Below are 13,029 nucleotides of genomic sequence, written 5' to 3'. Positions count from 1 at the left end.
AACAAGGTCCCACCGAGATTTGAACTCGGATCACTGGATTCAAAGTCCAAAGTGCTAACCCTTACACCATGGAACCTATTGATATGTTATACCAGGCTGTAACAGTCCACATATAATAAACTGTATACTAAACTGGAGGTGCTGGAGGTGCTGGAGGTACTGGAGGTGCTGGAGGTATTTTTATGTGGAGGACTGTTGCTCCTTCCACCCCATTGTTATTCTCGCCCTGTGTATTGTTTTCAACTCTATGTATAAATAACTTTTTATGGCAAACCAGAAAAACCCTCTGTTACCTTTTTGAGTGCTGTAGCAATGGATTTCACATCCCAGATTGTGATTGCCCAAAATGGTGATATGATGATTTTTTAGAGAAAGCTAAAGTACATGGTGATATGGTAAATCATGAAGGAGATTGATAAATTAGATGATATGGGGGAATATTGCTGGTATCAGGTGCAAATAACATAACTATGATAATATAATAGTAGGCACACCCCCATGGCATAGAAAGGAAGCATTTTTGGTTTATTCTACAGGTGTTTATGATCACTGAATGGTTTCTAAAATGTTTGAGTATTGGTTTAAAATTTATTTCAATGACATTTATCCAGCAAGCCAAAGTCTAGTAGGCAGTATTTGAAAACGCGGTGGGAGACCCCAATGGATTTCTAGTCCATCGCCAAAACCAATCGGCCACGAATACATACATATTTTATAATGTGTCATATTTGTTTACTTTTTTTACAATAAATATTTAAACAAGGTCCCACCGAGATTTGAACTCGGATCACTGGATTCAAAGTCCAAAGTGCTAACCCTTACACCATGGAACCTATTGATATATTATGCCAGGCTGTAACAGTCCACATATAATAAACTGTATACTAAACTGGAGGTGCTGGAGGTGCTGGAGGTGCTGGAGGTATTTTTATGTGGAGGACTGTTGCTCCTTCCACCCCATTGTTATTCTCGCCCTGTGTATTGTTTTCAACTCTATGTATAAATAACTTTTTATGGCAAACCAGAAAAACCCTCTGTTACCTTTTTGAGTGCTGTAGCAATGGATTTCACATCCCAGATTGTGATTGCCCAAAATGGTGATATGATGATTTTTTAGAGAAAGCTAAAGTACATGGTGATATGGTAAATCATGAAGGAGATTGATAAATTAGATGATATGGGGGAATATTGCTGGTATCAGGTGCAAGTAACATAACTATGATAATATAATAGTAGGCACACCCCCATGGCATAGAAAGGAAGCATTTTTGGTTTATTCTACAGGTGTTTATGATCACTGAATGGTTTCTAAAATGTTTGAGTATTGGTTTAAAATTTATTTCAATGACATTTTTCCAGCAAGCCACAATGTAGTCGGCAGTATTTGAACACGCGGTGGGAGACCCCAATGGATTTCTAGTCCATCGCCAAAACCCATCGGCCACGAATATTTTATATTTTATAACGTGTCATATTGGTTTACTATTTTTACAATAAATATTTAAACATGGTCCCACCGAGATTTGAACTCAGATCGCTGGATTCTGAGTCCAAAGCGCTAACCATTACACCATGGAACCTATTGACGTATTAAGCCAGGCTGTAACAGTCCACATATAATAAACTGTATACTAAACTGGAGATGCTTAATATCTTTGAAATGCTACCAATCTATTTGCATATTGTTAAGGCCGGATTAAGGGCCACATGGGTCAGGGGCTAAAATGTTTCAGGGCCTATACTGAAAAGGTGAGGAGATGTGACCAGTGCTATGTGGATGTAGCCAGATCCAAGTGGGTGTGTACAACGCCTACACTGTCAGCCCCAATTTCTCTCTAAATACAGAAAAGTAGAAAAATAACATAGTTTGATGAAAAAACTAAAACTACAATTTTGATATTTATGATTTATGGCCAACCGTATAGTTGATGGTGAGCCTATTTTTATGTGGAGGACTGTTGCTCCATCCACCCCATTGTTATTCTCGCCCTGTGTATTGTTTTCAACTCTATGTATAAATAACTTTTTATGGCAAACCAGAAAAACCCTCTGCTACCTTCTTGAGTGCTGTAGCAATGGATTTATTCTACAGGAGTTTATGATCACTGAATGGTTTCTAAAATGTTTGAGTATTGGTTTAAAATTTATTTCAATGACATTTTTCCAGCAAGCCAAAATCTAGTAGGCAGTATTTGAAAACGCGGTGGGAGACCCCAATGGATTTCTAGTCCATCGCCAAAACCAATCGGCCACGAATACATACATATTTTATAATGTGTCATATTTGTTTACTTTTTTTACAATAAATATTTAAACAAGGTCCCACCGAGATTTGAACTCGGATCACTGGATTCAAAGTCCAAAGTGCTAACCCTTACACCATGGAACCTATTGATATGTTATACCAGGCTGTAACAGTCCACATATAATAAACTGTATACTAAACTGGAGGTGCTGGAGGTGCTGGAGGTACTGGAGGTGCTGGAGGTATTTTTATGTGGAGGACTGTTGCTCCTTCCACCCCATTGTTATTCTCGCTCTGTGTATTGTTTTCAACTCTATGTATAAATAACTTTTTATGGCAAACCAGAAAAACCCTCTGTTACCTTTTTGAGTGCTGTAGCAATGGATTTCACATCCCAGATTGTGATTGCCCAAAATGGTGATATGATGATTTTTTAGAGAAAGCTAAAGTACATGGTGATATGGTAAATCATGAAGGAGATTGATAAATTAGATGATATGGGGGAATATTGCTGGTATCAGGTGCAAATAACATAACTATGATAATATAATAGTAGGCACACCCCCATGGCATAGAAAGGAAGCATTTTTGGTTTATTCTACAGGTGTTTATGATCACTGAATGGTTTCTAAAATGTTTGAGTATTGGTTTAAAATTTATTTCAATGACATTTTTCCAGCAAGCCACAATGTAGTCGGCAGTATTTGAACACGCGGTGGGAGACCCCAATGGATTTCTAGTCCATCGCCAAAACCCATCGGCCACGAATATTTTATATTTTATAACGTGTCATATTTGTTTACTATTTTTACAATAAATATTTAAACATGGTCCCACCGAGATTTGAACTCGGATCGCTGGATTCTGAGTCCAAAGTGCTAACCATTACACCATGGAACCTATTGATATGTTATGCCAGGCTGTAACAGTCCACATATAATAAACTGTATACTAAACTGGAGGTGCTTAAAATCTTTGAAATGCTACCAAACTATTTGCATATTGTTAAGGCCGGACTAAGGGCCACATGGGTCAGGGGCTAAAATGTTTCAGAGCCTAAACCGAAATGGGGAGGAGATGAGACCAGTGCTATGTGGATGTAGCCAGATCCAAGTGGGTGTGTACAACGCCTACACTGTCAGCCCCAATTTCTCTCTAAATACAGAAAAGTAGAAAAATAACATAGTTTGATGAGAAAACTAAAACTACAATATTAATACTTATGATTTATGGCCAACCGTACAGTTGATGTTGAGCCTATTTTTATGTGGAGGACTGTTGCTCCATCCACCCCATTGTTATTCTCGCCCTGTGTATTGTTTTCAATTCTATGTATAAATAACTTTTTATGGCAAACCAGAAAAACCCTCTGCTACCTTCTTGAGTGCTGTAGCAATGGATTTAACATCCCAGATTGTGATTGCACAAAATGGTGATATGATGATTTTTTAGAGAAAGCTAAAGTACATGGTGATATGGTAAATCATGAAGGAGATTGATAAATTAGATGATATGGGGGAATATTGCTGGTATCAGGTGCAAATAACATAACTATGATAATATAATAGTAGGCACACCCCCATGGCAAAGAAAGGAAGCATTTTTGGTTTATTATACAGGTGTTTATGATCACTGAATGGTTTCTAAAATGTTTGAGTATTGGTTTAAAATTTATTTCTATGACATTTTTCAGGCAAACCAAAATGTAGTCGGCAGTATTTGAACACTCGCTGGGAGACCCCAATTGATTTCTAGTCCATCGCCAAAACCAATCGGCCACGAATACATACTTATATTATAATGTGTCATATTTGTTTACTATTTTTACAATAAATATTTAAACAAGGTCACACCGAGATTTGAACTCGGATAGCTGGTTTCAGAGTCCAGAGTGCTAACCATTACACCATGGAACCTATTGACGTATTATGCCAGGCTGTAACAGTCCAAATATAATAAACTGTATACTAAACTGGAGGTGCTTAAAATCTTTGACATGCTACCAATCTATTTGCATATTGTTAAGGCCGGATTAAGGGCCACATGGGTCAGGGGCTAAAATGTTTCAGGGCCTATACTGAAAAGGTGAGGAGATGTGACCAGTGCTATGTTGATGTAGCCAGATCCAAGTGGGTGTGTACAACGCCTACACTGTCAGCCCCAATTTCTCTCTAAATACAGAAAAGTAGAAAAATAACATAGTTTGATGAGAAAACTAAAACTACAATTTTGATACTTATGATTTATGGCCAACCGTACAGTTAATGATGAGCCTATTTTAATGTGGAGGACTGTTGCTCAATCCACCCCATTGTTATTCTCGCCCTGTGTAATGTTTTCAACTCTATGTATAAATAACTTTTTATGGCAAACCAGAAAAACCCTCTGTTACCTTTTTGAGTGCTGTAGCAATGGATTTCACATCCCTGATTGTGATTGCCCAAAATGGTGATATGATGATTTTTTAGAGAAAGCCAAAGTACATGGTGATATGGTAAATCATGAAGGAGATTTATAAATTAGATGATATGGGGGAATATTGCTGGTATCAGGTGCAAATAACATAACTATAATAATATAATTGAAGGCACACCCCCATGGCAAAGAAAGGAAGCATTTTTGGTTTATTCTACAGGTGTTTATGATCACTGAATGGTTTCTAAAGTGTTTGAGTATTGGTTTAAAATTTATTTCAATGACATTTTTCCAGCAAGCCAAAATGTAGTAGGCAGTATTTGAAAACGCGGTGGGAGACCCCATTGGATTTCTAGTCCATCGCCAAAACCAATCGGCTACGAATACATACATATTTCATAATGTGTCATATTTGTTTACTTCATTTACAATAAATATTTAAACAAGGTCCCACCGAGATTTGAACTCGGATCACTGGATTCAAAGTCCAAAGTGCTAACCTTTAGACCATGGAACGTATTATGCCAGGCTGTAACAGTCCACATATAATAAACTGTATACTAAACTGGAGATGCTTAAAATCTTTGAAATGCTACCAAACTATTTGCATATTGTTAAGGCCGGATTAAGGGCCACATGGGTCAGGGGCTAAAATGTTTCAGGGCCTATACTGAAAAGGTGTGGAGATGTGACCAGTGCTATGTGGATGTAGCCAGATCCAAGTGGGTGTGTACAACGCCTACACTGTCAGCACCAATTTCTCTCTAAATACAGAAAAGTAGAAAAATAACATAGTTTGATGGGAAAACTAAAACTACAATTTTGATATTTATGATTTATGGCCAACCGTATAGTTGATGATGGGCCTATTTTAATGTGGAGGACTGTTGCTCCATCCACCCCACTGTTTTTCACGCCCTGTGTATTGTTTTCAACTCTATGTATAAATAACTTTTTATGGCAAACAAGAAAAACCCTCTGCTACCTTCTTGAGTGCTGTAGCAATGGATTTAACATCCCAGATTGTGATTGCACAAAATGGTGATATGATGATTTTTTAGAGAAAGCTAAAGTACATGGTGATATGGTAAATCATGAAGGAGATTGATAAATTAGATGATATGGGGGAATATTACTGGTATCAGGTGCAAATAACATAACTATGATAATATAATAGTAGGCACACCCCCATGGCAAAGAAAGGAAGCATTTTTGGTTTATTCTACAGGTGTTTATGATCACTGAATGGTTTCTAAAACGTTTGAGTATTGGTTTAAAATTTATTTCAATGACGTTTTTCCAGCAAGCCAATATGTAGTCGGCAGTATTTGAACAGGCGCTGGGAGACCCCAATGGATTTCTAGTCCATCGCCAAAACCAATCGGCCACGAATACATACATATTTTATAATGTGTCATATTTGTTTACTTTTTTTACAATAAATATATAAACAAGGTCCAACCGAGATTTGAACTCGGATCACTGGATTCAAAGTCCAAAGTGCTAACCATTTCACCATGGAACCTTTTGATATGTTATGCTGGGCTGTAACAGTCCACATATAATAAACTGTATACTAAACTGGAGATGCTTAAAATCTTTGAAATGCTACCAATCTATTTGCATATTGTTAAGGCCGGACTAAGGGCCACATGGGTCAGGGGCTAAAATGTTTCAGGGCCTAAACTAAAATAGGGAGGAGATGTGACCAGTGCTATGTGGATGTAGCCAGATCCAAGTGGGTGTGTACAACGCCTACACTGTCAGCCCCAATTTCTCTCTAAATACAGAAAAGTAGAAAAATAACATAGTTTGATGGGAAAACTAAAACTACAATTTTGATATTTATGATTTATGGCCAACCGTACAGTTGATGGTGGGCCTATTTTTATGTGTAGGACTGTAGCTCCATCCACCCTTTTGTTATTCTTGCCCTGTGTATTGTTTTCAACTCTATGTATAAATAACTTTTTATGGCAAACCAGAAAAACCCTCTGTTACCTTTTTGAGTATTGGTTTCAAATTTATTTCTATGACATTTTTCAGGCAAGCCAAAATGTAGTCGCCAGTATTTGAACACGCGCTGGCAGACCCCAATGGATTTCTAGTCCATCGCCAAAACCAATCGGCCACGAATACATACATATTTTATAATGTGTCATGTTTGTTTACTATTTTTACAATAAATATTTAAACAAGGTCCCACCGAGATTTGAACTCGGATCGCTGGATTCAGAGTCCAGAGTGCTAACCATTACACCATGGAACCTATTGACGTATAATGCCAGGCTGTAACAGTCCACATATAATAAACTGTATACTAAACTGGAGATGCTTAAAATCTTTGAAATGCTACCAATCTATTTGCATATTGTTAAGGCCGGATTAAGGGCCACATGGGTAAGGGGCTAAAATGTTTCAGGGCCTATACTGAAAAGGTGTGGAGATGTGACCAGTGCTATGTGGATGTAGCCAGATCCAAGTGGGTGTGTACAACGCCTACACTGTCAGCACCAATTTCTCTCTAAATACAGAAAAGTAGAAAAATAACATAGTTTGATGGGAAAACTAAAACTACAATTTTGATATTTATGATTTATGGCCAACCGTATAGTTGATGATGGGCCTATTTTAATGTGGAGGACTGTTGCTCCATCCACCCCACTGTTTTTCACGCCCTGTGTATTGTTTTCAACTCTATGTATAAATAACTTTTTATGGCAAACAAGAAAAACCCTCTGCTACCTTCTTGAGTGCTGTAGCAATGGATTTAACATCCCAGATTGTGATTGCACAAAATGGTGATATGATGATTTTTTAGAGAAAGCTAAAGTACATGGTGATATGGTAAATCATGAAGGAGATTGATAAATTAGATGATATGGGGGAATATTACTGGTATCAGGTGCAAATAACATAACTATGATAATATAATAGTAGGCACACCCCCATGGCAAAGAAAGGAAGCATTTTTGGTTTATTCTACAGGTGTTTATGATCACTGAATGGTTTCTAAAACGTTTGAGTATTGGTTTAAAATTTATTTCAATGACGTTTCTCCAGCAAGCCAATATGTAGTCGGCAGTATTTGAACAGGCGCTGGGAGACCCCAATGGATTTCTAGTCCATCGCCAAAACCAATCGGCCACGAATACATACATATTTTATAATGTGTCATATTTGTTTACAATAAATATTTAAACAAGGTCCCACCGAGATTTGAACTTGGATCGCTGGATTCAGAGTCAAGACTGCTAACCATTACACCATGGAACCTATTGACGTATTATGCCAGGCTGTAACAGTCCACATATAATAAACTGTATACTAAACTGGAGATGCTTAAAATCTTTGAAATGCTACCAATCTATTTGCATATTGTTAAGGCCGGATTAAGGGCCACATGGGTCAGGGGCTAAAATGTTTCAGGGCCTATACTGAAAAGGGGAGGAGATGTGACCAGTGCTATGTGGATGTAGCCAGATCCAAGTGGGTGTGTACAACGCCTACACTGTCAGCCCCAATTTCTCTCTAAATACAGAAAAGTAGAAAAATAACATAGTTTGATTAGAAAACTAAAACTACAATTTTGATACTTATGATTTATGGCCAACCGTACAGTTAATGATGGGCCTATTTTAATGTGGAGGACTGTTGCTCAATCCACCCCATTGTTATTCTCGCCCTGTGTAATGTTTTCAACTCTATGTATAAATAACTTTTTATGGCAAACCAGAAAAACCCTCTGTTACCTTTTTGAGTGCTGTAGCAATGGATTTCACATCCCAGATTGTGATTGCCCAAAATGGTGATATGATGATTTTTTAGAGAAAGCCAAAGTACATGGTGATATGGTAAATCATGATGGAGATTTATAAATTAGATGATATGGGGGAATATTGCTGGTATCAGGTGCAAATAACATAACTATAATAATATAATTGAAGGCACACCCCCATGGCAAAGAAAGGAAGCATTTTTGGTTTATTCTACAGGTGTTTATGATCACTGAATGGTTTCTAAAATGTTTGAGTATTGGTTTAAAATTTATTTCAATTACATTTTTCCAGCAAGCCAAAATCTAGTAGGCAGTATTTGAAAACGCGGTGGGAGACCCCAATGGATTTCTAGTCCATCGCCAAAACCAATCGGCCACGAATACATACATATTTTATAATGTGTCATATTTGTTTACTTTTTTTACAATAAATATTTAAACAAGGTCCCACCGAGATTTGAACTCGGATCACTGGATTCAAAGTCCAAAGTGCTAACCATTACACCATGGAACCTATTGATATATTATGCCAGGCTGTAACAGTCCACATATAATAAACTGTATACTAAACTGGAGGTGCTTAAAATCTTTGAAATGCTACCAAACTATTTGCATATTGTTAAGGCCGGACTAAGGGCCACATGGGTGAGGGGCTAAAATGTTTCAGAGCCTAAACTGAAATGGGGAGGAGATGTGACCAGTGCTATGTGGATGTAGCCAGATCCAAGTGGGTGTGTACAACGCCTACACTGTCAGCCCCAATTTCTCTCTAAATACAGAAAAGTAGAAAAATAACATAGTTTGATGAGAAAACTAAAACTACAATTTTAATACTTATGATTTATGGCCAACCGTACAGTTGATGGTGAGCCTATTTTTATGTGGAGGACTGTTGCTCCTTCCACCCCATTGTTATTCTCGCCCTGTGTATTGTTTTCAACTCTATGTATAAATAACTTTTTATGGCAAACCAGAAAAACCCTCTGTTACCTTTTTGAGTGCTGTAGCAATGGATTTCACATCCCAGATTGTGATTGCCCAAAATGGTGATATGATTATTTTTTAGAGAAAGCCAAAGTACATGGTGATATGGTAAATCATGATGGAGATTTATAAATTAGATGATATGGGGGAATATTGCTGGTATCAGGTGCAAATAACATAACTATAATAATATAATTGAAGGCACACCCCCATGGCAAAGAAAGGAAGCATTTTTGGTTGATTCTACAGGTGTTTATGATCACTGAATGGTTTCTAAAATGTTTGAGTATTGGTTTAAAATTTATTTCAATTACATTTTTCCAGCAAGCCAAAATGTAGTAGGCAGTATTTGAAAACGCGGTGGGAGACCCCACTGGATTTCTAGTCCATCGCCAAAACCAATCGGCCACGAATACATACATATTTTATAATGTGTCATATTTGTTTACTTTTTTTACAATAAATATATAAACAAGGTCCCACCAAGATTTGAACTCGGATCACTGGATTCAAAGTCCAAAGTGCTAACCATTACACCATGGAACCTTTTGATATGTTATGCTGGGCTGTAACAGTCCACATATAATAAACTGTATACTAAACTGGAGGTGCTTAAAATCTTTGAAATGCTACCAAACTATTTGCATATTGTTAAGGCCGGACTAAGGGCCACATGGGTCAGGGGCTAAAATGTTTCAGGGCCTAAACTAAAATAGGGAGGAGATGTGACCAGTGCTATGTGGATGTAGCCAGATCCAAGTGGGTGTGTACAACGCCTACACTGTCAGCCCCAATTTCTCTCTAAATACAGAAAAGTAGAAAAATAACATAGTTTGATGAGAAAACTAAAACTACAATTTTGATACTTATGATTTATGGCCAACCGTACAGTTAATGATGGGCCTATTTTAATGTGGAGGACTGTTGCTCAATCCACCCCATTGTTATTCTCGCCCTGTGTAATGTTTTCAACTCTATGTATAAATAACTTTTTATGGCAAACCAGAAAAACCCTCTGTTACCTTTTTGAGTGCTGTAGCAATGGATTTCACATCCCAGATTGTGATTGCCCAAAATGGTGATATGATGATTTTTTAGAGAAAGCCAAAGTACATGGTGATATGGTAAATCATGATGGAGATTTATAAATTAGATGATATGGGGGAATATTGCTGGTATCAGGTGCAAATAACATAACTATAATAATATAATTGAAGGCACACCCCCATGGCAAAGAAAGGAAGCATTTTTGGTTTATTCTACAGGTGTTTATGATCACTGAATGGTTTCTAAAATGTTTGAGTATTGGTTTAAAATTTATTTCAATGACATTTTTCCAGCAAACCAAAATGTAGTAGGCAGTATTTGAAAACGCGGTGGGAGACCCCATTGGATTTCTAGTCCATCGCCAAAACCAATCGGCCACGAATACATACATATTTTATAATGTGTCATATTTGTTTACTTTTTTTACTATAAATATATAAACAAGGTCCCACCGAGATTTGAACTCGGATCACTGGATTCAAAGTCCAAAGTGCTAACCATTACACCATGGAACCTTTTGATATGTTATGCCGGGCTGTAACAGTCCACATATAATAAAATGTATACTAAACTGGAGATGCATAAAATCTTTGAAATGCTACCAAACTATTTGCATATTGTTAAGGCTGGACTAAGGGCCACATGGGTCAGGGGCTAAAATGTTTCAGGGCCTAAACTGAAATGGGGAGGAGATGTGACCAGTGCTATGTGGATGTAGCCAGATCCAAGTGGGTGTGTACAACGCCTACACTGTCAGCCCCAATTTCTCTCTAAATACAGAAAAGTAGAAAAATAACATAGTTGATGAGAAAACTAAAACTACAATTTTGATACTTATGATTTATGGCCAACCGTACAGTTAATGATGGGCCTATTTTAATGTGGAGGACTGTTGCTCCATCCACCCCATTGTTATTCTCGCCCTGTGTATTGTTTTCAACTCTATGTATAAATAACTTTTTATGGCAAACCAGAAAAACCCTCTGTTACCTTTTTGAGTGCTGTAGCAATGGATTTCACATCCCAGATTGTGATTGCCCAAAATGGTGATATGATGATTTTTTAGAGAAAGCTAAAGTACATGGTGATATGGTAAATCATGAAGGAGATTGATAAATTAGATGATATGGGGAAATATTGCTGGTATCAGGTGCAAATAACATAACTATGATAATATAATAGTAGGCACACCCCCATGGCATAGAAAGGAAGCATTTTTGGTTTATTCTACAGGTGTTTATGATCACTGAATGGTTTCTAAAATGTTTGAGTATTGGTTTAAAATTTATTTCAATGACATTTTTCCAGCAAGCCAAAATCTAGTAGGCAGTATTTGAAAACGCGGTGGGAGACCCCAATGGATTTCTAGTCCATCGACAAATCCAATCGGCCATGAATACATACATATTTTATAATGTGTCATATTTGTTTACTTTTTTTACAATAAATATTTAAACAAGGTCCCACCGAGATTTGAACTTGGATCACTGGATTCAAAGTCCAAAGTGCTAACCATTACACCATGGAACCTTTTGATATGTTAAGCCGGGCTGTAACAGTCCACATATAATAAACTGTATACTAAACTGGAGGTGCTTAAAATCTTTGAAATGCTACCAAACTATTTGCATATTGTTAAGGCCGGACTAAGGGCCACATGGGTCAGGGGCTAAAATGTTTCAGGGCCTAAACTGAAATAGGGAGGAGATGTGACCAGTGCTATGTGGATGTAGCCAGATCCAAGTGGGTGTGTACAACGCCTACACTGTCAGCCCCAATTTCTCTCTAAATACAGAAAAGTAGAAAAATAACATAGTTTGATGAGAAAACTAAAACTACAATTTTGATATTTATGATTTATGGCCAACCATATAGTTGATGATGGGCCTATTTTAATGTGGAGGACTGTTGCTCCATCCACCCCATTGTTATTCTCGCCCTGTGTATTGTTTTCAACTCTATGTATAAATAACTTTTTATGGCAAACCAGAAAAACCCTCTGTTACCTTTTTGAGTGCTGTAGCAATGGATTTCACATCCCAGATTGTGATTGCCCAAAATGGTGATATGATGATTTTTTAGAGAAAGCTAAAGTACATGGTGATATGGTAAATCATGAAGGAGATTGATAAATTAGATGATATGGGGAAATATTGCTGGTATCAGGTGCAAATAACATAACTATGATAATATAATAGTAGGCACACCCCCATGGCATAGAAAGGAAGCATTTTTGGTTTATTCTACAGGTGTTTATGATCACTGAATGGTTTCTAAAATGTTTGAGTATTGGTTTAAAATTTATTTCAATTACATTTTTCCAGCAAGCCAAAATCTAGTAGGCAGTATTTGAAAACGCGGTGGGAGACCCCAATGGATTTCTAGTCCATCGCCAAAACCAATCGGCCACGAATACATACATATTTTATAATGTGTCATATTTGTTTACTTTTTTTACAATAAATATTTAAACAAGGTCCCACCGAGATTTGAACTCGGATCACTGGATTCAAAGTCCAAAGTGCTAACAATTACACCATGGAACCTATTGATATGTTAT

The 13,029-nt window shown here is 37.2% G+C and overlaps 11 non-coding genes across 11 annotated transcripts; all 11 read right to left on the bottom strand.

Moving 5' to 3' along the window:
* Window positions 1–4: 4 nt before the first annotated feature.
* TRNAQ-UUG (transfer RNA glutamine (anticodon UUG)) lies at window positions 5–76 on the bottom strand. The gene has a single exon. It is a non-coding gene; the product is annotated as a tRNA-Gln (tRNA).
* A 685-nt stretch (window positions 77–761) lies between these two features.
* TRNAQ-UUG (transfer RNA glutamine (anticodon UUG)) lies at window positions 762–833 on the bottom strand. The gene has a single exon. It is a non-coding gene; the product is annotated as a tRNA-Gln (tRNA).
* A 1,484-nt stretch (window positions 834–2,317) lies between these two features.
* TRNAQ-UUG (transfer RNA glutamine (anticodon UUG)) lies at window positions 2,318–2,389 on the bottom strand. Its single transcript has one exon. It is a non-coding gene; the product is annotated as a tRNA-Gln (tRNA).
* Window positions 2,390–3,073: 684 nt separating this feature from the next.
* On the bottom strand, window positions 3,074–3,145 carry TRNAL-CAG (transfer RNA leucine (anticodon CAG)). Its single transcript has one exon. It is a non-coding gene; the product is annotated as a tRNA-Leu (tRNA).
* A 2,968-nt stretch (window positions 3,146–6,113) lies between these two features.
* TRNAQ-UUG (transfer RNA glutamine (anticodon UUG)) lies at window positions 6,114–6,185 on the bottom strand. Its single transcript has one exon. It is a non-coding gene; the product is annotated as a tRNA-Gln (tRNA).
* A 672-nt stretch (window positions 6,186–6,857) lies between these two features.
* Window positions 6,858–6,929, bottom strand: TRNAQ-CUG (transfer RNA glutamine (anticodon CUG)). The gene has a single exon. It is a non-coding gene; the product is annotated as a tRNA-Gln (tRNA).
* Window positions 6,930–8,880: 1,951 nt separating this feature from the next.
* On the bottom strand, window positions 8,881–8,952 carry TRNAQ-UUG (transfer RNA glutamine (anticodon UUG)). Its single transcript has one exon. It is a non-coding gene; the product is annotated as a tRNA-Gln (tRNA).
* Window positions 8,953–9,896: 944 nt separating this feature from the next.
* On the bottom strand, window positions 9,897–9,968 carry TRNAQ-UUG (transfer RNA glutamine (anticodon UUG)). The gene has a single exon. It is a non-coding gene; the product is annotated as a tRNA-Gln (tRNA).
* Window positions 9,969–10,912: 944 nt separating this feature from the next.
* TRNAQ-UUG (transfer RNA glutamine (anticodon UUG)) lies at window positions 10,913–10,984 on the bottom strand. The gene has a single exon. It is a non-coding gene; the product is annotated as a tRNA-Gln (tRNA).
* Window positions 10,985–11,927: 943 nt separating this feature from the next.
* TRNAQ-UUG (transfer RNA glutamine (anticodon UUG)) lies at window positions 11,928–11,999 on the bottom strand. Its single transcript has one exon. It is a non-coding gene; the product is annotated as a tRNA-Gln (tRNA).
* A 944-nt stretch (window positions 12,000–12,943) lies between these two features.
* Window positions 12,944–13,015, bottom strand: TRNAQ-UUG (transfer RNA glutamine (anticodon UUG)). Its single transcript has one exon. It is a non-coding gene; the product is annotated as a tRNA-Gln (tRNA).
* Between the last annotated feature and the right edge of the window lie 14 nt (window positions 13,016–13,029).

The sequence above is a fragment of the Taudactylus pleione genome, unplaced genomic scaffold (assembly GCF_031769625.1).
Source record: "Taudactylus pleione unplaced genomic scaffold, aTauple2 ptg000085l, whole genome shotgun sequence".
NCBI classification, from domain to species: domain Eukaryota; kingdom Metazoa; phylum Chordata; class Amphibia; order Anura; family Myobatrachidae; genus Taudactylus; species Taudactylus pleione.
The sequence above is the reverse complement of the archived record's forward strand: the minus strand, read 5'-3'. Positions and strand labels throughout refer to the sequence as shown.